General features: G+C 38.6%; 2 long non-coding RNA genes across 2 annotated transcripts in view; both read right to left on the bottom strand.

The window, feature by feature from the left end:
* The window catches only part of LOC137475275 (uncharacterized), a 63,930-nt gene extending 58,823 nt beyond the window's left edge, over positions 1-5,107 (bottom strand). The window contains exon 1 of the long non-coding RNA XR_010999794.1: positions 4,087-5,107. This is a non-coding gene — a long non-coding RNA (uncharacterized lncRNA). The remainder of the gene's footprint in view (positions 1-4,086) is intronic.
* A 100-nt stretch (positions 5,108-5,207) lies between these two features.
* The window catches only part of LOC137475270 (uncharacterized), a 101,079-nt gene continuing 79,514 nt past the window's right edge, over positions 5,208-26,772 (bottom strand). The window contains exons 7-10 of the long non-coding RNA XR_010999788.1: positions 25,888-25,914; positions 25,403-25,504; positions 13,542-13,680; positions 5,208-5,742 (exon numbers count right to left, since the gene is read on the bottom strand). This is a non-coding gene — a long non-coding RNA (uncharacterized lncRNA). The remainder of the gene's footprint in view (positions 5,743-13,541; positions 13,681-25,402; positions 25,505-25,887; positions 25,915-26,772) is intronic.

Below are 26,772 nucleotides of genomic sequence, written 5' to 3'. Positions count from 1 at the left end.
GAAATATAATCTCTGTGTTTTGTGATAATAGTTGCACTTTCAAATGTAAGCACAAATTCTTGTATGAACTAATGAACCAGTCGTTAAAGACAAAGGGTAAAAAGTGATCATAAAGTGCCAGAATCTTCTATTCCAGAATTCTTCTAAAAGTTGATGACCTACTGCTAAACACTGGGAGAGATGTAGCATCTACTGGAGCCAGTAAGACTTCTTGCAACTAATTAATTAGAAGGCTGATAACCAAATAGTTGTGATTTTAGAATTGTCTGGAGACTTGACTGGATTTAGGGGATGAACCTAAACATGACTGTATTTCTTTTCAAATGTATTCTTACATTGGTGGATCCCCTATACCCTCCCAAGCCCCTTAAATGAAACAGAAAATTATTGACTAAGTCAGAGATATCTGGCAGACTTAATGGAATGCACTGATTATGTTCAATGGCATCTGCTCCACAAAGAAGCATTACCTGGCTCTGTTCAGAATAAGCCAGCTGTCCAGTCGGCTGGAATGAGCAGTGAGAGGCATCTGAAGAAATCAGAAATAGCACAAATACATACTGCCTTCCGATTAATCAAGAAATGGCCTTTCCTGGCAAAAAGCCAGGCATCCAAAGAAAAGAAGGATTGCCAGTTGAAGATCATGTGTCTCTCTAGAAGTGTTTCCATAGGGACATTTCTTTGAATCAGGATGACAGGAAGGAGAAAATTTGTCAGTGTTTATACTACATCCACAAGCAGCTTCCTGAGAAATGGCAGCCAAAATGGCTTTGTGTCTTACATGAGATTTACATTGAATACCTCTGCTGCCAAATCAAGATTCTTGACTTTGTACACTCTTCAGGGCCTGTTTCTTGAACAGGGGGAAATAAATTGTTTACATCCCTTTATGGCAAATGACAATATTTCTACTAATATTCTAACCTCTTGCCACAGGGAAAAAAAGAACCAAATAATGTTATGATTCAGGTCTGACATATACCTTAAATAAAATTATACAATAAAATAAATATACAAGGTAGCATTTGGAGAAAATGCCCACATTAAACAGCCTCTACCAGAGTTCCTGAGGGACTGATTTTGTAAGATTCAAACTAGCATCACCATTCAGAAGTTAAGAGACCCAAGGAAGAAAACTGGAAAAAAGTAATGTTCAATTCTCCAAATCCCACTTTGCTACACAGGCAAATGAAAAACAGTTGAAAAGGTTCAGTAAAAATAAAAAAAAATCAGCAGAAGCAGCAAAGAGAAAAATATAAGCAGAGAATATAGGAGTAGTCATGGAGACAGTTCAGTTACTGAAATAATTATAAAGGATTGAGTTGAAATGAGTGAGGTAACATAGAGACAACTTTGATATTTGGAAACCAATGAAAACTGGCAAGGTTACAAACCATAGGAAGTGAAACCAACAGGGGAGGACCTGAATTACACAGTACAGCCATTACAAGACTTGGTGGACTAACATTCATTACTGGAAAGTGGATATTAAAATATATTATAATCTTCTGAAAGCTAGAAATAAAATCAGGAGTAGAATACTGCCATAATTTAATAAAGAATATTTCTGCAAATAAAAATCTGTAGTAATTTGAACAAAACCATAGCTTTTAAGGTCAAAATCAATTTGAATGAAGAACTTTAAAATTAATTAGGGTCAGAAGTTTACCATTACCTCACATGGATCAAATCTGAACCTGGATGAGGACCTCATTAATATTTTGTTGGAAGGAAAATGGCTATCAGAAATTGTATCATTGTGCGGACACATAAATTTCCAAGACATATTGGAAAAAACATGCTACCAAATACGGTAGGACCTACTTATTCCTGAATGTGATAGCCAACATATTTCTTCACTAAATGTACTGTGACTAATAGGTACCATTACAAAAGATGTTCTGGTCAGTTGGAAATGAAAGATCAAGGAGAAGACCTGGGAATAGAATTTAATCACAAGATTACAGTGAGTCACCAGAGTGATGATAAAGCACAATGTGATACTAGCCCATGGCAAAAGCAAAGTATTTCCAATAGAAATTGGGATGTATTAATATCATTATAAAAGATAACAGTAAACTGAAGATAGTGCTCTGTGTTACGCTGTGTGCAAAGATGAACTCAGACCAGAACAGGTGGAAGGAAGGTCCAGTCATCCTTGTAGGGAACGGACAGTCTACTTTGGGAGTACAGACAAAAATGCACAGATGAATTGTGGCTACTCTCTATGAACTGTGTTAGCATGAGGTAAGAACTGGAGGACTAACTACATGGTTATGTTGGGAGGGAAATAAAGTGGCCTGAATTAATTTAGGAAATAAAAAAAGAACAAGCTTCCTTACAATCAGATGCACAAAGCCTTTAAAGAGCTCCTTGAAAGAAGTGCAGGAGCAAAAAGTAATTGATGAAATTAATGATGAAAGATAATGAGGTTAGAGATGGGACTACATGATGCAGTTCATCCCCAGTGCAGAAGACTGCAAATAATGATCCACTAAAATCCTTCCCCTGTTCAATATCCACATAAAATTATTAAGTGTATCTAAGATGCAAATTTTCATCAATAGATACCAAGCTACTCACACACAAAAATTAATACCTGCGTAATGTAGCACACAGAATCATAGAATGGTTTGGGTTGGAAGGGACCTTAGAGATCCTATTCCAACCCCACAATATACTTAATACTTAGTCCTCTACATAGTGTACAAAGCTGTAGTGATTTATATAAATGTTTATATAAATTGTTTAATATGTTAGATTTTTTTTGCACTGTATATAATAAGATTCATAAGACCTACACTACAGAAAATGTGGAAATATGAGCAAAATCTATGTAGCACCAACTAGTATCAAATACCACTCTTTTTACAATGGAGATTACATTTTTTCGGTCCATTCTTTCTTTCTTTCTCCCTCCTACCTTCTGTTTAAAACATGGACATTAAATAAAACAAAAGGGTCACATTTAGAAAGCAGAGATGAAAATAGGTTTTAACTTAGACACATATAATTTAGGCTATGTTTAAAAGGGAATAATACACTACATAATGTGCTTCTTTCTCCTCTGGCTCAAAGCCAAATCTAATACCACACACAATGCTGTGTATGGGTAAAGTTTTTTTCAGATATTGTTGTCACAAAAGTTACAAAGTTTAAAAACACTGAAGAATTTTTTGTGTTATCTATGGTGGACCTGAGGAACAAACTGCTCCTAGCTGTCATTGAGTCAGTGGACATTTAAAAGGAATTAATCATTTATGGCCACTAAAAATTTCTGTAGCTGTGTGAGACAGAACAATGAATCAAAACTGCATTTTTTAGGAAATAAGTGCCTGTGAGTATGGGGTCAGAAAATAATTTCTTCTTAATTTCTGCTATTCATTTTGACAGATATGGGGATACTTCAACTTTCCTTTACTGTAGGGGTAGTAGCTCTTGCTGTATAAGGACAAGAGATGAGGTATGGATTGAGGCTCCAGTGTGATGTAGCTTCCCTTTCACACAGAATATAAGTCTTTCTTTATACTTTACATATGAGGACCAAATTCAGCAAAGAAAGCTATGTAAAACTGACATAACTAAGAAACTTCAAGGTTGAGCTCATGGAGAAACAGGGAAGATTTTCTTTAAAATTCAAGAAGCTGTTTGGGTGAACTTTTCATCAGTAATATACAAAATTATACAAACTATTGCAATTTCATGACCAGTATCAGAATCTCAGTGCTTGAGCCAATGCCCTTCTGACCTCAGTTAAACTCAAAATTGTCATCTTGATGTAAACTTCCTCTCTAGTCTACACAAAAAATAGATTGACCATTCCAGGTAATGAGCAGAGTTACAGAGCTTGTATGGCTCATTCAGAAAGAGCTAATATGGAACTTGTACATTACATGTGTATTTCTGCATCTATACTTGGAAGGCACATGTGACATACACAGTTGGATAGGAATGAAGGAGGGAGGGAAAAAAGATTCAGAAATTAATTACACTTTCCACTTCCAGGCATCTACACCTTTAAGGTCCATACATGAGATTTAAAATATCTGCAAACCACATCTCTCAAACCACATACAAAACAGCTACATTACTTAACTTCAGATTGCACTTTAAAGTATGTAAAATCTCAAAGGCTGCTAGAGGGCATATATAACTTCCTCTGAAAAATCAAGCTTTGGGCATTCAGGCTGCTTCTCAAGGTACTCATCACAGAAAAGTATAAGAAGTTTACAAGTCACAGAAAATATATTCAAGAGCATTCTTCACGATTTCATCAGAACATGAATACAGCAGACCTCCACTGCCAAGGACAGTTTTGGTCTATCTGCCTGTGTTGGGCTCATTGGGGAACATTTTCCACTGCCTTCTTTTGGCAGGACAACTAAGAAAATGTGGAGAATTACATAAAATCAGATCCACCAAAATCAAAACACATAAGCTATTTCAATAGAAACTAAGATTGTTTTCACTATTACAGCAAGTCTCCCGTGATACAAGTCCTAATATTTTAAGACATGTGCTTGCATTGCAACAAGTGATTCAAATAATTCTCAAACTTGAATCATGGGTAGATTGCTTGCAGTACATCTGTCCATCTGGAAATTTCAGATTTTGTTTATCTATTTTCATAGGAGTTTTGACACATCAAATACTTGGGGTGGCAAAAAATGACAATTCATTTTGACTACACACTGTCTAGGTAAACACTTGTCAAATGAGGAATGATGAAATCAAAACAGGCTTTTGCATTTGTCACTCCATTAATTGCAGATTTCCTGGCTACTGGTCCAACTTTTAGTTACTGCTTCAATACTGTTCAAGAAGAAAAGCAGCACTCAGATAATTGTCAATTCTGTAGCATGAAGAGTTGAATGGCATAATATGTGTCTAACAATAATAATATTTCTACCCTGTCCAAAAATACACAGAACAACTGTTGAGGCCTCTTCACTGCAAGCCGTCACACTGTGGCTGAGAGCAGACCAGCCCCACAGTGAAATGATTGAAGCAAAACCTTTGAAACGTCAAGTACTCTGGATACTGAAAATTTAGTAGAACTGAACTCGTCCTAGCTGGAGCTGTGAGCTAGTCAGCAAACTTTTAGGCATCAATGTAGGCATCACTTAGATACTTAGATACACTTATAGGCATCACTTAGATACACTGAGCTTGGCTCAGGAATCAGGCTCTGCTTGAGAAAAAGTGAATTCTCATTACATACCCACCCAAACAATTATAAATCCCTTGGAACCAGATGTTCCCACCATCTTAGATTTACGCAAGACATAAAAAAGAACCAAAGAGGAATTTAAAAGCAACCAAAAGCCAGAGCAGTAGGAGAAGGTTTGGATTACAACCTTCCTGAGTTTGGAAAGGCTTCACACACTCTACTTTTCAGCTTGAGCCCATCTGCAGTTTTCAGTGTGTTTGTCAATTTAAATTAGACCTTTTAAAAAAATTATCTCACCACTAACTCTTTAAGTGTTATCTTAGCAGCTGGGTAAATCATTTGCGCTGAAATTCTGACTCCTTCCAATGGGCCCTGCCTTCCAGGCTACACAAGTTTATGAACCCCAGAGCATTCAAATGAACTCTGCAATGTAGCTGTCCATAAACACAAGCTCCAAAATCTCCCTCCGCAGTCAATATCACTTACTCAATACATACCCTGAATTCCTCCTCTTCTGCTGTCTCTAATCCTCTCAAACACTTCATGCTTTCCAAAATCAACTAAATGGAGACCTGAAATGTAGAGAAGATGAAGAATTAGATAACACAGTGTTAGTCTGATTCCCTTCCAAGCACAGAAAACAAAGCCTAAAGGTTCACTTACCCTGTGGAAATTAAAGATGTTTAAGACAAGCCTAACCTGCAGCCTGCACCAACCATAGATAAGGAAGGGCCTTCACATGTATTTATCCATATTTATTTTTCAGGTGCACAAACTGTATGCACCACAATTCTCTGAAAACTTTGCGAAACACATCACACCATGGCAAGCAGCCATCAGAAAATGTCCAGGACAGCTAAAGGAATCATTTATAAATCAACATTAAAAAAAAAACCACTTAGTAGATTATTTGCTATAAAATGTACCTAGGATGATAGCAAAGAGCTACATAAAAGCCTTGAAAATATTTGTTTGTTTTTAATGGTTTGACTTTTCAAAATAATTGTTTTATTTAAAAATGTACTTAAAAGTAAGGAGAATTAAAAATCCCACAAGTATATGAAATAAAGTATTTTGGTGCAGAAAATGTTTAATGTAAGCAGAAACAATGTTTTATTTGCATTACATTTGGTTTTTTCATAACAGTGAGATAAACAACATTTTTTCACCATGAGTCAATCTGAAATAACTTCTTAGTTTTTTTTAGTTCAGAAAGCAAAGGGAAAAATTAATTATTCATTAAGACCTAATGGTGAAGTTTTCACCGAAAAGAGGCTGGAACTTTCTACCAAGTACAAATTAAGTCTTATTTGTTTATTTAAGCTCAGTTCAGTAAGTGACTAAGTCCAAGAATATATATAGAAGAAAATCATCAAGGTTAACTTCTCATTTTCCATGTTTTAGGAGGTGTGCTTCTCCCCAGATGTGGCATTCACATATATAATTCTAGCTCACATGTCACACATCATATCAGGTGGCCAATGTGTCCTATAGCCAATGCATCATGTCCCCTGCCTGAACCCAACCTGGTCCTAGTAGGATGAGGTCACAAAGTAATTAAAGTTAATAAAGTTATGAATTTGATGTTAGGTTTTTACTGCTGAAAGACCAGCCAGAAATTATGCTGTGCATTTTACCCCATACAAATGTCTGTCAAACAGGCTGAAAGTAGCCTTTGGAACAGACACTTTAAACTTCAAGCACACCATGCAACATGGCTTAGTGGAAAATGCTTGTGAGCTACTATGCAAGGGGCCTGAAATACTAAATTTATAGATCATAAAACATTAAGATGTTGGTTTTCTACCTCAAGATATTAAACAGCTGTGTTTATTCTGAGAGTTTTTTTACAGATAGGAAATCAGACATAATGCCTTTTTTCTAATAGGAGTAAGAATTCTTTTAAATTCATTTTCTGAAGCCATTAGTTTCTGTCTCAGACACTGTCTTAGCACTGTACATGCTTTCATCAAAATGACTCAGCCGTAACTGTTTTCACTGGAGTCAAGCACAGGCTTCACCGTTTCCAATTCAGTGCTATTCTTTGTCATCTTTCTTATTCCTAGCTCTGAAATTAAGGCCTTATGTTTCAATAAGCTGTCTTAGAACTGCTGAAAGAATTTATCTGTGAGAATACTTGGCAAACTCAGATTTCTGGGTTTAACGCACTCAATCACTTCTAAGGACTTTGCCATCCAGGTACTGCAGCATTTGAAACACCACCTGCAACACAGGAGTCCAGCATGTCTGACAGCTTTTTTCACAGGCCAAAATTACCTTAATGCAGATAGAGAGCTGTCCATACAATACACTTTAGTTGTCTCAGACAGCTCATGAGAGTCCTGCCAGTCATGGATGTGTCCTAACAAATCCTCTGAGGATTTCCCATATGCAGATATTATCAGCAAATAACATAGCTCCTTTTGTGACTAATGCTCCAAATGACACAATGGCTAAGGGATGGCATTCCTCATGCACTGCAAGAGCCAAGCATAAAATAAACAAAAGTTTTCATCTTTTTTTTTAATATTATATGGCCACCCACCAACACCAATTTTTAGCCTTCTCTTAGTCTTCAAGATTCTGTATGTTTAAACAAAAACAAGTTTGCTCACTGAAGCCTGATGGTAGGCAAAATTTACTGAAAAATAACAGAATAACCTCTTTCCTGTCTAATGATTGGCACTGAGAGGAACTTTTAGGTTCTGGAAAGTCTGAAGGTCTTCTTCATAAAGCTGATTAGCTTCTCAGCATTTTACAGGCATTTCTGTAAAATTACCTAGGCAAGAGTGCTCTTAGCCAAAACCAAGATGTATTAAAAACAGAGAAAAGGGAATTCAAAGAAACAGTTTCTTGAACAGTAGAGAACTTAACACTTCAGAGAAATTGGATTTTATGATGGTAGTGATGGGGTGAGAAACATAACTTCAGGTAGTTTGCAAAATAAGGGTAACCTGATACAAACATCACGCTGTTAATATGTTTCATCCTCACCTGAATATACATTTGAGTACACACATTCCTAGTAAAATATCACAGTTCCAATTTTTTTTATGTTCAGTCTAAATACTTTTTATGATAGATACACAAATTAAAACACAGTATCAGTTTACACAAGTGTATATTCCTCAGGATCACTTCACATTGCAACATACACACAAAAAAGATGGTTATGTTATTTTGTCTTCTGTCTTTAAACTCAACAAATAACTAATGGTAACAAAAAAACAATGATTTTACCTGGCTGCAGACATCACTGGAGCAACTGATGTAAAAGTTGGGAAAAAGTGAAATGCTTTCACCAAGTGAGAGTTGCTGTTTCTTCCCAGTTCTATCATTTCACCTAGTAAAAGGCATTACCTCTCTATACAAAATTTTGCCCTACCTAGCTTTACCTAAATATCTCAGAAATATTGAAAGCTCAAAATATCTGCTGTTCATCTGCTCATTAGCTTCTCCCACTGTTAGTCATATCTATAGCTAAAGGAGAAGGGCAAAGATTAAACTGTCACTATCCGTGCTAACCACACCAAAGACTGTATGCAGTGGGAATGCTCAGAGAGCCTGGCTTGCCAGCACAATAAGATTTTCAAATCCACATTTCATAGGGTCACTGTTGTGCTAAGCCAGCACTGTGTCACTTCTCTGATATTTCCTGAACTGAATGACATCTTCCCAGAGCAGGAAAGAAAAGGTCAATGTCCACTACTGGCAGATGTGCATGAGAATGGCTGGATTTTAAAGACATACTATGTTCAGTCTTCAAGCTGTTTCTGTCCTCAGCTTTACATAGAGTGTGGGAAAGAGAAAGGAAATCTATACAATAGTAGACATCTTCATGGCAAATGAAAAAACTTTATACACCTTAAAATATTGTTCTCAAGTTTCCTCATGTAATCATTGTCTCCTACATATATCTATTCAATGAATTTATTGGCTGTACATGCTTTCATCAAAATGACTCAGCCATAACTGTTTTCACTGGAGTTAGGCACAGGCTTCTTGTTTCCAATCTAGTGCTAATCTTTGTCATCTTTCTTATTCCTAACTCTGAAATTAAGGCCTTATGTTTAAAAAAGTGAAGATTAAACAAGATACACTACTTCCACAATCCAATAAAATTTCTCTTTTTTTAGGCATATTCACACTGGGCTGAGTCTTTGTTTACAAAATGGTTAAGGTTTCTAGTTATTGAAAGAGATCAAATATATACTGAACTCCACTTTATCCATTACAGAAATCAGCTTCAGTGTTTTGTTATGAAACTGTAAAACACAGCACCAAGGAGAACCACAGATTCCAAAACGCTGTCAGAGAACCCCTTGGGCACTTCAAGAGAGATTAAATCTACAGATTGTTCAGGACAAAATAACTTGGCGTGCTTTTTGGCACCAGAAAAAAAAATACCACCATTTCTAAAACCTCAGTTTCAGTTTGCTCCTGATTTCCCAAACATCTCAAATTCTCACTGCTGGAATTCCTCATGGCCGAATTCCTTCCAGCTTTTGTTGAAGAGCCTTCTTTACAGAAATATCACAAAATTATCTCGTGGCAAAAATGGGTATTTTCTAAACCCTCATCTTAACTATCTAATCCCTGCACTTAAGCCTTCATCTTCATTTCAATCATAACTGAAGGCTCCAAGCCTGATTTAGGGAAGTCAGGAGGTACAATCCCTTGGTTTAAAATAAGAAATAGACAGAAAAGCAACAATAATGTACTCCCACATTCTGAAAAGCAGTTTCAGACTCTGCAAATATATCCTCAAGGTCTACAGAGGCAAAGATAGGAAAAAACCCACCACCTGAGAACCCCTTCCATGTGTCTAGGAGGGGCAACGCAGACCAGCACAGACTCTTTCACTCACAAGGGAGAAAGATTCAGGCTGACCTGCTGAAACAGCCCATAAAGTACACCACCCAGCAGGTATACCATCCAAGCCTGGTTTTAAACAGAACTGCCCCATAAAAGTGAACACCTGTAATTCCCTGTGGCACCAACACTGCCTAATCTCAAGCATGTAACATGACTGCACTGCAATTTCAAAGCAATATCCATTCCAACATCAGCCAAATTACATTATCTCAGTTTACACCACTCCCTCCTGCCCACATTAACTTTCCTTTTTTCATATTATTAGCTTTCAGTTGGCAAAGTTTCCGTATCTGACACCTTTTGCACTAACATGAACACTCCAGCAATCACAGCAGAGGGGCATGAAAAGGGCAGCTGATGCCTTGAAGTGATAGTACAGATTGTTTAGGCAACTACAGCCTCTATTCCTCACAGACTGGTGTCAATGGCAATTAGCCAAAATGGTATTTGCAATGTTGCAGTGGAAGAAACAGTAATTTCTGTTTGTATTTATGTCAAATTGTGAGCCTGACGTATTAGCATTGACTGGTGCTGCAGCAGGCAAAAACTCAGAGACTGTAAATCTTATTTTCTCTTTGAAATTTCATGACATAAGAACTGTACTTCCAGGCACTTTTGTGCTCTTTTGCTTGTCAGAAATGTGGAAAAGGAAAAAAAAGCAATGCTAAAAAAAGGGGGGAATTTTCTATATGGAAAGTATTGCCTTTCCTTCAGAAAAGCCAACTATTCAACCTTTTTGAAATTTGGTAAGAGAAAACCAAATAATTTTGGCCAAAGCCACATTGAAATAGTTTGGGGGTTTCCCACAAAAAGCCCTGCAAGTTTCTAAGAAATGTAGATACTATCTGGAAGTACATTCAAAAAAGTCTTTTTTCCTTTCAAATAAAGATTCAGACACAAAGGTCATTTGGGGTAATCTCCTCCTCCTTATTTCATCAATTATGATACTGAGTTTAATTTCATCAGAAGGAAGCCTCTCATCAACCACTATATTTTTTTTTAATTAACAACTTTCATGGCTTGCATGGGAAAACAACACAAGCCATTTTTATCTGTGTCTGTTGTTGTCTGCTGTAATGGGAACCTCTAAAAAATATAACAACCCAGCATCACTATCAAGTATTATGACAAATAAATCCAACTGTCAATTATAAATTCTGACAATGCTTAACTGTTCAATTCAATATCAGATGAAGCTAAAACCAGGCAGTGCTACTGAAGAGAAAGATGGTGACAAATTTCAAGTATCAAAATATCTTATGCTGACCTGGAGGATTTATGAGCCTGAAAGCATCTGACCTCAATTTGAAGAACTTTGGAAAATTTTACTGTTGATTTGTTCAGTAGTATTTGAGGAAACAAGAATAAAACACATAATAAACCACGATCTATGAATGAGAACATATCTAAACAGCTAAATATATAAAGAAGAGTTTTTCTATAATCCAAGAAAAACAGCAGCAAAAGAAAAGACAAAAAAAAAAAAAACCACAGACCAAGAAAAAAGAGTTTTACTTAATTTTTCTCCATGTCCTTAACAGTTTTAAAAGTCACATAAAGATATAAAATTTATATTAAGAGAAATATGGAGAAGAACAAAGAGAAATATGGAGGAAAAAATAAAACCAGAGAGAAAAAAACCGAGACGTCACATACACTCCTAAAAAAATTTCCATGCAGAGAAAAAAAGGTGAACTAAAATTTCAGGAACAGAGCACTTGGAATTTATTATTGCATTTCCCAATACCACAGATATAGGCAAAATCAGAGCATGTAAATGAGTTCATTTAAGTCTCATATTCCTGACACTTTTCCAATGAACATTTCAGACTCATTTTGAAAAACACACCCAAGACAGATTTTCTTCTGGTGTTTGCCTGAATGGCAGTCTTGCCTCTGCATAAGAATGCTGCACTGTTTTCAGATCCATTCCAACACTTTTCCTAGTATTTCACTTTGAACTGAAGAAAATGAGAAATCTCAAGATGCACCCTTTTAGAAAACTGAGTCACATCAGGTCACAGTGATTTGGCTTCAATGACTACATAAAACATTGCAGTTGGCACAGATGTATCATAAACAGCTTGGTAGTGATTTTGAACGAAATGTGCATGCTTGGAAGCCTGCTGAAAGATGAACATGGAGATGTAGGTTTTCACTTCTCAGTTCTGTTCTTCATGCTGGCAAAGCACCTACATGTTACAGGCAAATGCCAAACTCTGTTTGGATGCAAGAGTTTACTCCCTCCCTCATTTATATCCAGTTTCATAGCATTCTCATGTAGGCTTTCTTCTCTGTTTACTCTCAGCTTAGTGGTGTGACAGCCTCTGGTGTTCCACCTCAACAGTAAATCCCATTTTCAAAGTGCCTTCTCAAGAACCACACTGTAAGATTCATGTGTCTGTCTTCACCAGAAAGCATTTTTAAGGATTAGTTGGCAAATCTGGGGTTCAGAAATTTCTGCCGGGATCAGGAATATATCCCAGCTCCTCTATGCAATAATAAGAAGATTCCAGATCCCACCTTGTCACAGCTGGGCATGAAGAGGACAGAACTGAAAGTATCGATGTGGCTCTGGAAGAAATTCATGCAAAAAGCAAGAGGAATGAGGCACTATTTTCCCCCAGCTTTTCCCTATGATAAATTCACTGACTTGAATGGAGTCACCCTGGAGTAGAATTAATATAATACAGTGATAAATCAGGCCTATTGATGCACTGACAGTGCCCCTGTAGGACCTTCTCCAGCCGCCAGCCTACTGAACATTGCTCACGGCATTGTCTTCCCAAGCACTGTGCCATGCCATTTCCACAGACAAATTGTTTCCTGACACAGCAGAGACAGATCTCCATGCTTCCTGCTTAGCTAATGCATTATAACCACATTGTTTTGCACTGGTTGCCCTCTAATTTGTGTGCAAAAGGATTTCTGAGTCAAACACACAGCCCTCAGCTGTGGCAAATCCATGTGGAGTTTTGACTCCTAAAGCATCCAAAGATCACAGAAGTTACAGATGCAAAATGTACTTCCCTAACTACTTTTATGATTTGATTATTTGAAAAGCCAAGAGAGAAAAGATGGATCAGGATACTGGAGCCAAGAATGCTTTCTAAGGAGGGAGTAATAGCCAAACTCCTGGCCTTGAAGTCCAAGGTAGAAAAGGATGCCCTGAGGAAATATTTATACATCTCTTGGCCCTTCTTGGACTCCTCAAAAATTTTCTGCTTTTTGTTTTCTGACAGATATTAAACCCAAGAGGCAGTTTTAGACAGTGAAAAATTATGTCTGTGTCATAATTGCTTGGTAATTAGCAGCTCTCAGCAGCAGCAAGCCAAATAATAAACATTTCTTCCAAGTATATCTAGTCATTGTTTTGATGACACCTTTCCAACTCAAAGTTCCTCATTTCTGGCCAATGTCAAAAACGCCACAGGGGTGGGGCAATGTAAAATGAAAATCAGACTCCTCTTTGGAAATCAGATAGGAGTAAAAATACCTTAAGAAAAGAAAGTCCAAAAACCAGGAGTGTTCCAGCCTTCTTTCAACAACTCCAAGAGACCTTTGATGGTGGAAACAGTCTTGTTTTCTCCTGCAGATCCAAAATGCCAGTAGATTATGTGCTGTTCCAGGCAAAGCTACAATGACAAAAATCAAAATTTATGTTCAACATACTAACTTCATGCCTACCCTGAAAAGTTATGTCAATGTTTAGAGGTGAGCAGGAAGGCAACATCAGAAGGAAGATAAAATACAGATCACCATCTCTACAAACTGTTCCATCACTGTAAGCAGAATACAAAAATATGGGGCTGTTCTTCTTGCCTCGGTCCCCCTCTAATTAATAGATAGAGACACTGCTATGGACAGAGTCTATTTGCCATTTTACAGATCTACTCTAGGGTAAGTAGAGCCAGAACCTACAGTCCCTTGACTACACTGACTTCATATCTACAGATCATAACAGAATGCTCAAGGACTACTATGATAGCATATGTTTGCATTTCAGATGCCTTTACATTTAATTAAATAAAGTCCACCCTCTTTCTCTAATCACAGAGGCCAACTGCCCTTGTAGGCCTAAATGAAGGAGTCTCCTTCAGAAAATAATGACTGCCATCAAGAAAAAATTTGGCTGTTTGTCCACAATCTTCAGGAAACACTCAGGGATGTTGGAGACAGAGAACTATTGGTCAAAAACTTGCAAGTTCCTCTGTCCCAAAAGGCAGAAATAGATGCAGGTCTAATACTAATGGGGTAGTTCCAACACATTTATAGCTGCTTTCTTACAGACATTTGTCCCACCTTTTCTAACAGGAGTATATCTTGGGTATGCCCACAGCCCAGAAGGCCAACTGCATCCTGAGCTGCACCCAGAGCAGTGTGGCCAGCCGGCCAAGGGAGGTGCTCCTGCTCCCCTACTCTGCTTTCATGAGACCCCACCTGGAGTTCTGCATCCAGCTCTGGGATCTCCAGCATAAGACATGGACCTGTTGGAACAAGTCCAGAGGAGGGCCATGAAAATTAACAGTGTTGGAGCACCTCTCCTGCAAAGACCAAGAAAGTTGAGTTGTTCAGCCTGGAGAAGGAAAGGCTCTGGAAAGACCTCACGGCTGTCTTCCAGTACTTAAAGGGGGTTTATTAAAAAAAAAAAAGAGGGAGAATGACATTTTAAATGGCCATATAGTGACAAGGGGGAACAAGGGGTTTTGATGAAAAGAGATTTAGATTACATGTTAGAAAAAAAGATCTTTACTCTGAGGGTGGTGAGACACAGAACAGGTTTCCCACAGAAGTTTTGGATGTTCCATAAGTGTTCAATCCCATGTTGGATGGGGCCCTGAACCTTTCTATGATTTTCCTTCCCTCTCTACTCTTTCTGTGGAAAGACATTTTGTCTAATTGTAAATTGGCTGACAAATAACCAGGCCTCAGCCCAGATGTCCCTCACTCCTCAGGGCTAAGAAACTCCATCAAGAGAATGGGGAATATACTTCAGAAATGGGGGAGGTACCTATTGTGTGGCATTTTCAGACTCCAGAGCCACTCTCCTAGAGCCCTCACACACTGAACAGGGGGCTTTGAAGGTTCCATCCATCTTATATACACTTCCATTTGTTTGTAAAGAAAAGCAACCTCCACAAACCAATAAAGACAGAAGGCCTGCAGAAAAAAAAAAAAAAAAAAAAAAAAAAAAAAAAAAAAAAAAAAAAAAAGCAGATTAACTAGATATCCCATGTACTTACTTTAGACTTCAGTGCTAGTGACGGTCTCTATGTGAATTAAATAAACTAGCACATTGACAAATTATCCAAGTTTGAAGGAATAACAAGAGTTGAAATTATTGCAATTACACAATGTTCACAGGAATGCCAAACTGAAATTCTCTGAACTGTAAATGAGACCTGAGGGTCAGGTTCTGGCCCAGGAAACACATGAGAAATCTCAACCAAATAAGTGAAGTAGCACTAACAGTAATCCAGTGCAGGACTGTGTGGGCTGCCTCTTCCCTGGGGAAATTTTCCCACCATTTAGGCTCTGAGTCTTTGACTTCAGCATTAAAAGTACTGCCTTCTTGTAAGCTCAGTCATTAAGCCTTTCTTGCTCCTCTGCTATTTATTTTCTTGAAGGAGAAGCTGACCCTCAACCATGAGAACACAGCAACCTGGACAGCCTGACCTGCACCTATTGAACCCCATGACTTCTCCACAGAGACACATGCCTGAAACACCAAGGGATGCTTTGCTTTAAATAACCACAGTCCTTCTGAGATCACTTCAAAGGGATACCCTTCACACATCATTCTGGAGCCTTAGGTCCACAGTTTAAACTCAGTTCTACTTTAACAGTAGACAGAGTAGGGAGGAGGAGAAGTAAAGTAGGATCTCCCTATATCTAAGTAGCACTACGTTTGCCCAGCCTAAGTGAACAACAGATCCCTTTAGACATGATTGCCTATGGTTGCCACAACTCCCATTGCCGTAGGGAGGCTTTCTTGAATAATCTTCAGTCCAGGATAATCAACAGACACTTCACATATTCCTCTGCCTGCCCAGCCTGCTTGCTTCACTTTGACCACTGGACAGTTTTGACTTTACACACCTTCTGCATATCACCAGCATGACAGAGACAGAGTTGTTTCATCTGCTTCCCATTCCCATCTGATGTAACCTGGTGCAAATTATAACTACTTTCATGTGTTATAGGTTGGCAGGGAACTTACTTTGTGATCTTCCAAAAGGCTTTTATTACTGAGCTTCACATTAGGTGCTAAATTCTTATTCTTTAACACTTTTCATATAACTTACCTTCATTAGTTAAATCCATGCTGCTGATATCCCATAGATTTGCAGGGGGTTGCACCTACTTATGCATGACCCTGGAAGCCTTTTTAATGGGATGTTGTGGAGTATATTTTGGCAGGACACTGAAAACAAGTTTATTTTACTTGCAAGATCACATAATCAGCTCAGCAGTGATGAAATGTGGCAATGAAATCCTCTCATCGCGTAGAGATGATGATCAGCAATACTACCAATAGATAGGAAAAACTAACCGAGTCGTCCTAGTCAGTGGATCTTACTTGCATTTAAGGCTGACACATACATAGCAATTTGCCTCTGTTCTACAGCAGCTGCAAACTATTAACTATGACAATGAAGTTGATTTTTAAACCAACAAATATGATGGCTATTATGAAAGTTTTACCACTGTCACATGGTGTGCAGTCTTTAAATTCATCCCTTGCTGTGTGGCTGAACTTTTATTGAATTTTTTTTTAAATTAAAAGAAGGTCATGCGAGGACAGAAAACCTCTTTGTCAATCAGACTGTGCAGTGCACAAAACTCTTCCAGAACTCTCATAAAAGCCAAGACCAGCACACTGCACTTAAAGCGCAGTGCTGCAGAGATACCACAACTGCATTTGACAGATAAAAAGATACTCCCCCTCATTCCCTATTGCTTCTTTCCGCCTCCAAAATGCCATCATCTTTGCTGGGTTCCCAGAAAACATAGCTCTGAATGATCTATTTGCCAACTGAGAGAGTTTTCAACAAAAGAAGCCTTCAAAATTACACCCATGGTCCAAAGCACACACCTTTGCTCTAATGCACTGATAGAAACAAATCAAATGAAAACAGCTTCCAATCCAAGACTTACACAGAGAAGAAAAAGAAGGATTTTAGCTTCTTTTGACAGCATGTGATGCACTGGGGGAATGCTTACAGTCAGATACCATACAAAATGTCTCTCATCACATACAAACAAATTGTGGCCCAATAAATTTGTAAAAATCAAGATGTAATCTTTAGATCATTTTTTATTTTCCCCCTATATGCCCAGTGAAACAGGACAAAAATTTTTGATTTCTAGAAGCATTTATAACTATTCAGCTGAAGAAGTGATTCCTCCTGGTTTCTATTTCCATTCATCTTCTTTCTCACCTCATCATATGAGCTACCCTTCTCCTTCAAAAGAACTGTGCAGAAACCCACAGGCAGAGCAGGGGGTGAGCCTCACTATTTTACATAACAAAATCATATGCATCAAAACACACACACACACACACACAACTTCCCAAATGTCTGAGGTTAGTTATCCTTCATGTCCTGACAAGTTACACCCACCTTTCCCAGAGGAACTAACTCACTCCATAACAAATCCCAGATTTTTGTTAAAACAGCAAATAAATTAGGACCACCTACCACCCAATCCTGCAAGCACTTACTGGTAGACATCCCAGCCTGCCTACTGTCATGCACAACCTCAGAGTTTCAGTTGGCCTTTCAGTTGTCCGTGACACAAAGTGCCATATCTCCGGCAAATGTTTCCAGAGTTATGCTCCATTGCTAGGTCAAAATCAGCTCAAATCTCTAACCCCTGTTTACAGTCAGCCTCCAGCACTGGCTTATGTTGGAATAATTCAGAAGAATGAAACTCAAGTCTGGATTTCAGGATAAGGCCCCCAGTCAACATGTGAGAGCATTTATGACTCTGTGAGACCTACACTAAAAAATAACTTAAAAACAGACAGCATTTTCCTCTGAGTGTCCAGTTTTCCCATGTTCCAGTTTGCTCTTTCAAGAAGACTGGTAGGCTGAGATATTGGTCACTATGTGAAAACGACAACATTCAATTAAAACAATGGCAATTTTCAAGAGACACTTTTTTCAATAGATGTATGACATTCCTAGACATTCTATTAATTAGCAGGCCCCAGGCAACACATTTGGAAAAACAGAACAATCTGGCCTTTGATTTTTATCCAGGCCTTACCCAAGATCACACAGAGGTAGCCAGACTGCTGATAGATCCCCCACACAGAGCATACACCCCCAGCAAACAGCTGTGCTAAGAACTGCGTGTAAATCACTTTGAAGAATTCTCAATCTGCAGAGAAAGAAAGATTTATTCATTAATGAAAAACTGCTGGTGTTGGACTGGGCAATCAGAATTTGCTAAGTGGACTCTACTAACAAGTCCTAAATTTGTTTCTGTGTCCTTTTTTCCAGTTACCTGTTTTAACTTCACTTTAAATGTCATTCTGAATGAAAAATATATCCTGGATATCTTCTATATTTCAGGACCAGGAATTCAAACAAGCTCAATACTTTCAAAGGATGGAGGTTATTAATATCCTGATGAGCATCTGAAATTAGCAGCATCTCATGTTCTACACCTACATGATGGTTATCTAGGAAACTGGCATCCTTGTTACACCTTTTATGGGCAGCTATAGCTATTATCCATCAGTAAACTGGATGAAAAACACCATCTCAACAGATGTTGTAAGATGCCAGCTGAAACACTCTAACTTTTGATACTCCCACCTGCATTAGTAATTTGTGGTTGCATTGGATAAAGATCTGTGAGTTCCTTCACTTTTAGGAATTTATTAAGGTAATCAAAACTTTGGAATCTTTCTTACTGGTTGTATTATTCATTTCATCTGTAGACAATAATGGCCCTCTTACATTAAGGATAATTAGGGCTTAGATGGGTTTTCCACATTTTCAGTGATGTAGCTGTAATTAAAACAAAATCCAAAGGGAAAAGGGGAGGAGTATTTGATCTTGAAAGAAGTCAGACTGTCTGGAGGATATGCATTTTGAAGGTTTTATTGGTAGCCCTCAGAGAAAGGCAGCTATAACCTAAACTTGAAGGCTAGCAAGGGCTATGTGGGTTTGTGTGGGAGGGGGTTAAGTCTAATTTGTAAATGGTGAGTTATTAGCCCTGACATTTGAGAATAGACACTGCATTGTGTTGATGATGAGAGCAACCCTAGTCTTCTTGTTAATGGCAGTGATTCATTCTTTCCCACTCAACTATTGTTCCCATTTACCTGGCAAAGAGAATTACTTGTTATGTGTTTCCAGTTGCTGATTTCTGGAGAGACTGCTCAGATGAGCAAAAGCAAAGGAGAAGAAATGCACAAAACAGGCAGAGTTCTGGGAACAGCACTAGTGGATCTCTGAAAGGCTCTGTGGCTTTTCCCCCTCCACTACTCCCCTTTGCACCTGAGAAAACCCTAGCTCTTTTCTGCCTTATTTAGAGTCTTCAGACTCCCTTCCTTTTAACTCATCATTCCCTTAAATTCATGCTTTCAAAGTTATTTAAAATATCTGAAGATTTGTAAAATATTTGGAAGCTTTAAATTACTTTAAACCTATGTGTAGTCATATATTTGGTAACACAGAGCAATCAGCCTTGGATTTTCCACTACAGCCTTACCCAGCTGCACAAAAGCAGCTATGCCAACAACTGGCCTCCTACACCACATGAAACCACCCAGAAATCCCACAAGGGGTCTCAGCCAATTATCCTCACAGAAGGCCATATATTGAGTTTTTTTTAAATTGTCTGAAAGCCACGGAATATCAGGACAACAACCAGGAGTAAGTAAATCAAGACTGAAGCCTCCAGAGAGAGCTGTCTCTCCAACTGTGTTTTGTAACATGCCTGGCTACCGCACTCAGATTCTCTGTTTGTCACTTGGCGAACTGCAAACCCAACACTTCTGAGGCTGCCTCCCCTCCTCCCCAGCAGACCGTGACACTGGTAGATGGGCCTGATCCCTTGCTAAAGTGGAAGAGCTGCATTGACGTCAGTGATGAGACTTCTCTTTCTTGCAACTACCAATCTGGCCCTCCCACTTTTACAAATGACCCCGAGGGGACGATATGAAACACAAAGCTTGGAAAAGTACAGAACTATGACTTGGGAACAGCCCATGGCACAGATTAGGGAACAGTAGCCATAAAGAGTTTGAATCCAGATGTGAAATTCCCCAAAGCCAGGACTATTCAATCCGTGTCTCATATGTGAGGCAAACAAGCAAAATTAACTATTGGGTCAACCTTGCCCATAAGACACAGCTTACTGTGAGCAACTCCACAAGAAGATCTTTGGGAGCTCTTTACTTTCAGGACATGCAAACAGCTCCATGTCAGTGAAAAGGCTGAAGCATATTCCACCCTTGGTGCAGCCAGCCAGGACCACTGCAGCAGGCAGGGCAGGGCAGGGCAGCAGACACACTGGGGTTTGCTCTATGCAAATACTTCTTGTGCCCAGGGAGCACAGAAACCACAGCTGCAGCTCTGCCAGTGGGGTGGAAGGTGTCACGTCCAGAGGCAGCAGTGGGCACTCAGCTGACCTCAAGCAAACAAAGCCTAAGTGGAATGTGGTATCCTCAATTCCATCTTGGGTTTCAAGTGACTAAGTGAAGAGATGCATGAAATTCATATTGAGTCCCCAGACTACTACATGCATAGAGCTACAGTTCTCTCTAAGCTGCCTCAGCCAGCCATAAAGGTAGCTGGGCTTTGGCCATGCAGAATTCCCACAGATTTCAATGGGAATTTCAGTGTTCCAGTCTGGACTCCAAGAATGCGGTGCTGGACCCAGAGCTCTGATGGCTGGAGCCGTATTCAATATCAGTGTCTGGCAACACCCATTTGTAAAACAGTGACTCATTCACAGGCAGAACTTTAGAGGGACAGACAGGATGACTTTAATCATTTCCATTTTGTTAACAAAGCTCAGTAAAACCAGATGAGCATCCTGGATAATAATACTTGGTATTAACCTAATGATTGCACTGATCCACTGTCACAGTTAGGAATAGTTTCATATTCTACAGAATGCACTGATTTCATTTGCTTCCAGAACATAGCAACTAATGGACTTCCGAGGCTAAGGACAAAATCATTTTTGAACACTCATGAATTTATTTAGGAACAGGGCTTTTTTCTGAAAATCAGATGCATGGAAATAAATTACAGAAATTAATTTGCAAGAGAACATCTTCAAAAGTACCTAAGTGACTCAGGAGCCTGAGACATGAGATAAATCAGCTGCCATTAGCACTTTCCATTCATTGTAAACAAGGGAACAAGTGTTTTGTGTAATGGACTGTATAGGGAGGGACATTTAATTCAGGCAGCTATTACTGCAAGGTGCTCATTTGTGCACAGTCATTTCCTTGGACCAGTTTGGTTTAGATTCAAATATACAGTTTTAAGTTTTTCCCCCTAACACTAGCATACATCAATCCTCAGACCTAAGAGAAAGCATCTGAAAGCAAATTGCTAAAGCTGGAAGTTGGCACTGGATTTTTACTCAGGATTTCTTTTAAAAGAATGGGCTGTCTTTAGGGCATCATTTTTCCAGATCACATCTGGCTAACCCTTTTAACATATTAAGGATGTAATTCCATGGCAGATGTGCAAGAAGATGCAATTCCATCTGCAAATGCTCCAAGATGCCCTGGTAGAAGCTACCTCTGATCCTAAAGTCTGGTAACTGCAACCCTCTAATTCTGATCCCAAATTAATATGCTCTGCTTCCCAGCAGAACTTATCAGTTCAAGCTCAGCCACATACTAATGATGGCTGCACAGATTCCCATTCCCAGGCAGCTTTCATCTAGCCAGGTTGGAACATGGACAGAGAGGGTTCATATCTGCCTGCCAAATTCTGAGTAGACATACCTTCAGTGACTCAAGCAGTTCGGAGTAGAAATGCAGGATGATCTTGAGCAATATTCTCACAGTTCAGTAAAGGCTGACTTTGCTCACTAATTTGGAAAGCCTGCCAGAGCGTGGTAGTTTCCTTTGCTTTCTGGAATGATATGATTGTTCCTTACTTTGAGTATCAAAATTTTTCCTGGTTGACACTTTCCCAACTTCACAGTAAGTCTTGCTTGACTAAGACAGAGTGATCTCCTACTCAAAAGAATGTGTTCCTTCAGGAGTTGCCTCCTCAAGAAAACATAAAATCAACATGTGCACTACCAAACTCCTTTCATTAATTTAATTTCCCATATTCTGTAGGGTGACAAGTCCCTAGGGAATACCAGCACCTCACAAAGTATTACTGAATGGATGAGATAGACACATTTAAATTCAGCACTGCAGTCTGAAAACCCTCTGGTTAAGATTATGGCAATTAGGCAACACATGAGATTTCCTACAACAGCACCCATCTTAGAAATGAGATAAACATCAGATGCTATGATAGAGTTAAACTTTCTACAGTACACACAAATCCTTTTGCTTTATCTTTCTATAGTAAAATGTATAAATGGGAGATAACTGGATTGCTTCTGAATGTTGTCCACTTTCAGCTACAGTCCCAGCTTACTGTGCAGTTCCATCGTGTCTGTTCCAGCCCTTTCTAGATCTCAGGCCATTGGTGTGAAAATGGTGGTTTTCACTCACCATTTTTATAGCAAAACACATAACAGTAGGTTTGTCTGCCACCTCTACCCACTGCATATCTAGGTTAATGCAATAAATCAAGTGGAAACTATCTGCTTGGAGATCTGCAGCACTTCTGATCTCAGATGGCATCAGCAGTTAAATATAAGACAGAGAATTCATACAAGCCACTTCTCCCTACCCTTCCAAACATTCTCTGCTTTCTTCTGAGTTTTCTCTTCCACCATCACAACAGAACTTCATCACAGTTACATTCTATAACCAAAACAAAAAAAACCTATTTAACCTTTCAACAACAATTAATCTAATTTTGTTTTTTGATGACCCCAGTATGATTCCTTTTCCAAGTAAGCTTAGTAATCGTTTTTTTAGTAGTATATTTGTCCAGACTCATTCTTGTCCATACAAGTATCTGTATTTAATTTATTATTTATATGTTTAAATCATAGGGATAATTTCTCCAGGCTTATACAACACTTCCAGTTGGGCAACACCAGCCTGTCAACACCTTCTTTTCCTTTTTGCAGAAATTCTTCCATCATGACTGCAGCATCCATACATATTCCAACTTTTGCATAACCTTGTTCACTGTTTCTAGTATTCACTTAAATTTGAGTTTGTCCTTTTCAATTTGCTTTAAACAGAGTCTGTAGCAGTCCATCCAATTCAGCAAAATATTTCTTTAGGACTAGTAATGGTGTTAAGGCATTAGGATTTTCATGCTTTGCTTAATGCATTTTCTACTTCATCTCTTGATTCCAGTTACTTTCTGCTAATACTTTCCTTCCAGCCTGGGTAGCAAGGTAGTGGCAGATCTTATTGCAGCAGCATAAAATATACTTAGTCTTGTGTTGTGACAATAAACTAACAGGTTTGAAAATTAAAGTGTGTGAATTCTTCGAATACATTTTATACCTACAAATTCTTCATATTCTCTGACAAAGCCATCTAGGAATCCTAATCTGAAAATGTGCAAGAACTATAATGACAAAAACCCCCCAAACTTTTAATATCCTATAAATATTTTTGTTTGCAGGTTGGAAAAAAGTAAATACCGCCTTCTTCTTTTACTGTCCTATTTAGCTCTTTCCTTTCTCTTGCCTCAGTTAATACTAAAAGACCTGTGGAGATGAAAGTATGATGTCTGTGACACTCTGATGTATGGTCCAGATGCAATACACACTGATGACCTGCATGTGAGCATGTCTTCCTCTACTGCACAGGCTGAGAAACCATCTAGACTATGTTCAGCAACAAAGGACACTTTCTTTTTACTCTGCCCCTGGCTTAATGACAATGTCACTTAGCATTTGTGAGCATGCTTCGTTGTTTGCAGTGCTTTGTTTATGTGCAGCACTGTAAGGTGGGTAGCACACACTGCCTCTCACTTATTTTCATAAGCTGAAACTAATTAATGTTTTGCATGCCAGGGATAAGAGGACAGCTGGAAATCATCAAGGGGAAATGCAAGCAGTACATGAACTGTTTCTTCAGTCAGCTGTTTCACTGCCCAAGGGACACACAGGCAACTCACAGCTTTGTCTCTCAGGTCCAGTCATGCTTTTCTCTGTCACTCAGAAGTCAGTACAAGTATCCCAACTTTGCAGTGGTATAACAGAGAACATACTTGGGCCCAAATATGCTATTGGTACTTCAAACATTCTTGTTCTATCAGAACTTAATACTTAAAGCCTTCTGGTGACATGGACAATCAGGATAAATTAGCAATTAATACTACATAATTGCCTTAGACTATGCTCAGAAATCTCTTCCAACTCACAAACAGAAGTTCACATACTCAAGCCACAAGTCTCAGACTACATACTCCATCAATAGACATATCTTGTCATATCTCCTGGACGCCAAACACAGGGTTTGTCCTAACCATGAGGAATGGAAGCAGAGAGCTGAGGTTCACTGCAAATGCCGTCTTACTGGTCTTCATTATCCAGGCTTGGGAACAGTTATCCAGAATGCTTCTGCTGATCTCAGTTTCTGGTTAGTTCTCCCTCACTTAACCCTGAACCTTTCACATACACATGAAGACAAACACCCAAAGTTCTACATGCTAAGACTTAAGCAAACACATTTTGTGCCAGGTGGCATAGGCCAATAACCTGCAAAGGTCCACACCCACACAGAATTACACAATGGACCACACGTAATTTGGAGTATGCCATTTGCCTATCACTAAGAATTATCAAGCACCAGTCATTTCCAGAAACTGTTTGCTGGTCTCAACAGATCAGTTAAACTGCATTTATTTTTGCTCTAAGCAATACCTTCTATGCCTGTCATTCATACCAGTTTGTGAGTTCACCCAGATACCCTTTTCCAGGTCCTCAAGCTCAGTAACATTTAATTCACCAAGTGGAATTTCTCCGGCTCTTCTCTGCAATCCTAATTTCAGCTTTTATCCTGATGAGCTGCCAGAGACAGAGTCTACTCCACAGGGATCCCAAATGCTACAGACCATTGCAGCCCAACACTACATGACAGCAAATATTTTGAAAGAAAGACTCCATAAAACATCACTGGAGCCCTAACACTCCAAAATGTGAATTCATACATCAGTTGTAACATGTTCAAGCCTCGACACTTGGCCAGTGCACAGACCTCCCCAAAGGCTGAGCGTGAGGTACCTCGCTGGTGTCTTGGGTCTCAGCTTTAATCCACTGCATGGCAAGGGGGTTGGTCCAGCAAGGCCAGCACTCCAGGCAAGACCAACACAAGAACTTTTCTCCCTGCACAGTAAACAATACACTATTTAGCTGATAGCCTCAGTGATTCTTTCAGAAAAAATACAAAGAATAGAAGTGAATTTCCAGGAAGTAGCTCCTGATCTCATCCAGAATAATAAATTGCAAGGTATTTTGTAGATTTTCAGCTGACATCGGAAAGGCCGAGCTAACAATCCAATTAATCTCAAAACAATAACAGCCCTTAATCTAACATATATCAGCAAATTCCTGTTTCTCTCTTTTCTAACAAAAATAACAACACTGTAGTTGCCAGTGCATTAATAAGATCCTATTTCTGCTCCAGAGACTGAATCGAACCTTTGTTCTTCACAGCAAAGGATTAAGAAGGTTGCTATTTTGGTAATGAGATGTGGAGAGGTACTTACTTTGCAGCTGAGATCCAGGCTGGATGCCTGAGAAAGGAATAAACTGTGTTACCTCAGATGAACTTTATTTGTATAACCAGTATATCAAACTCTGTTAGTGTGATGCATATCATTAGCAATAAAGAGAGACTATTCATGAATAATTACAATTTGATTAGAGTGTTTAAGCTCATTTACAAAATATGTAGACAAAGTCATGAATGTAGATTTTAAAAAAACAACACACATACACATAAGAAATTAGAAAAAGTAAAACTACTTACTTTCTAGGTAGCCAATTGGCCAGTTGCTTTATTTTTTTTTTCCACAAAAAAAGTCTATTTTTTTTCTAGATATCTCACTTCTTTTAGCAAGCACATCATGGAGAAACACTGTCATAAAATGAGACATGAAGGAAAAAAAATGTCAGAAAAAACAGCACATGGACAGGGACGAATAGGAGAACACTGAAAAGAAGATCAAATCATATGACACAGATCCAAGTGCTGAGGTACCAACTCAGTGCCCAAAATGATTGAGAAAACTGTTTGTGAGGCTGGAAAAGGAAGCAGTGACCTGTGAAAATGAAACCAACTTCATGAAAACATTAGTCATATAAAAAATATGTTGTTTATAGTAATCATAACAACATTTTCATTAAACAAACATGTTTGGTATATAAAGTTGTTGCAAGTAAAACATTTCCAAAGGACTAGGGTAGGTAAGGTAGTGTGGTTAAAACCTGGCATCACTTCATAATTACATAGGGATCAACTTCTTGCACTTAGAAATGGAAATGTTTGGGGCTTACATCAGAGGAGGTCTGAATTTCTAAATGAAAAGTATTTTTGTAACAAGATCTAGGAGCATCTTCAGATATAGCAAATACAAACAGAAGTCAAGGCA

Source organism: Anomalospiza imberbis, chromosome 6, assembly GCF_031753505.1.
Source record: "Anomalospiza imberbis isolate Cuckoo-Finch-1a 21T00152 chromosome 6, ASM3175350v1, whole genome shotgun sequence".
NCBI lineage: Eukaryota > Metazoa > Chordata > Aves > Passeriformes > Viduidae > Anomalospiza > Anomalospiza imberbis.
Note: the sequence above shows the minus strand (reverse complement) of the source record. Positions and strands in the feature narration are given on the sequence as shown.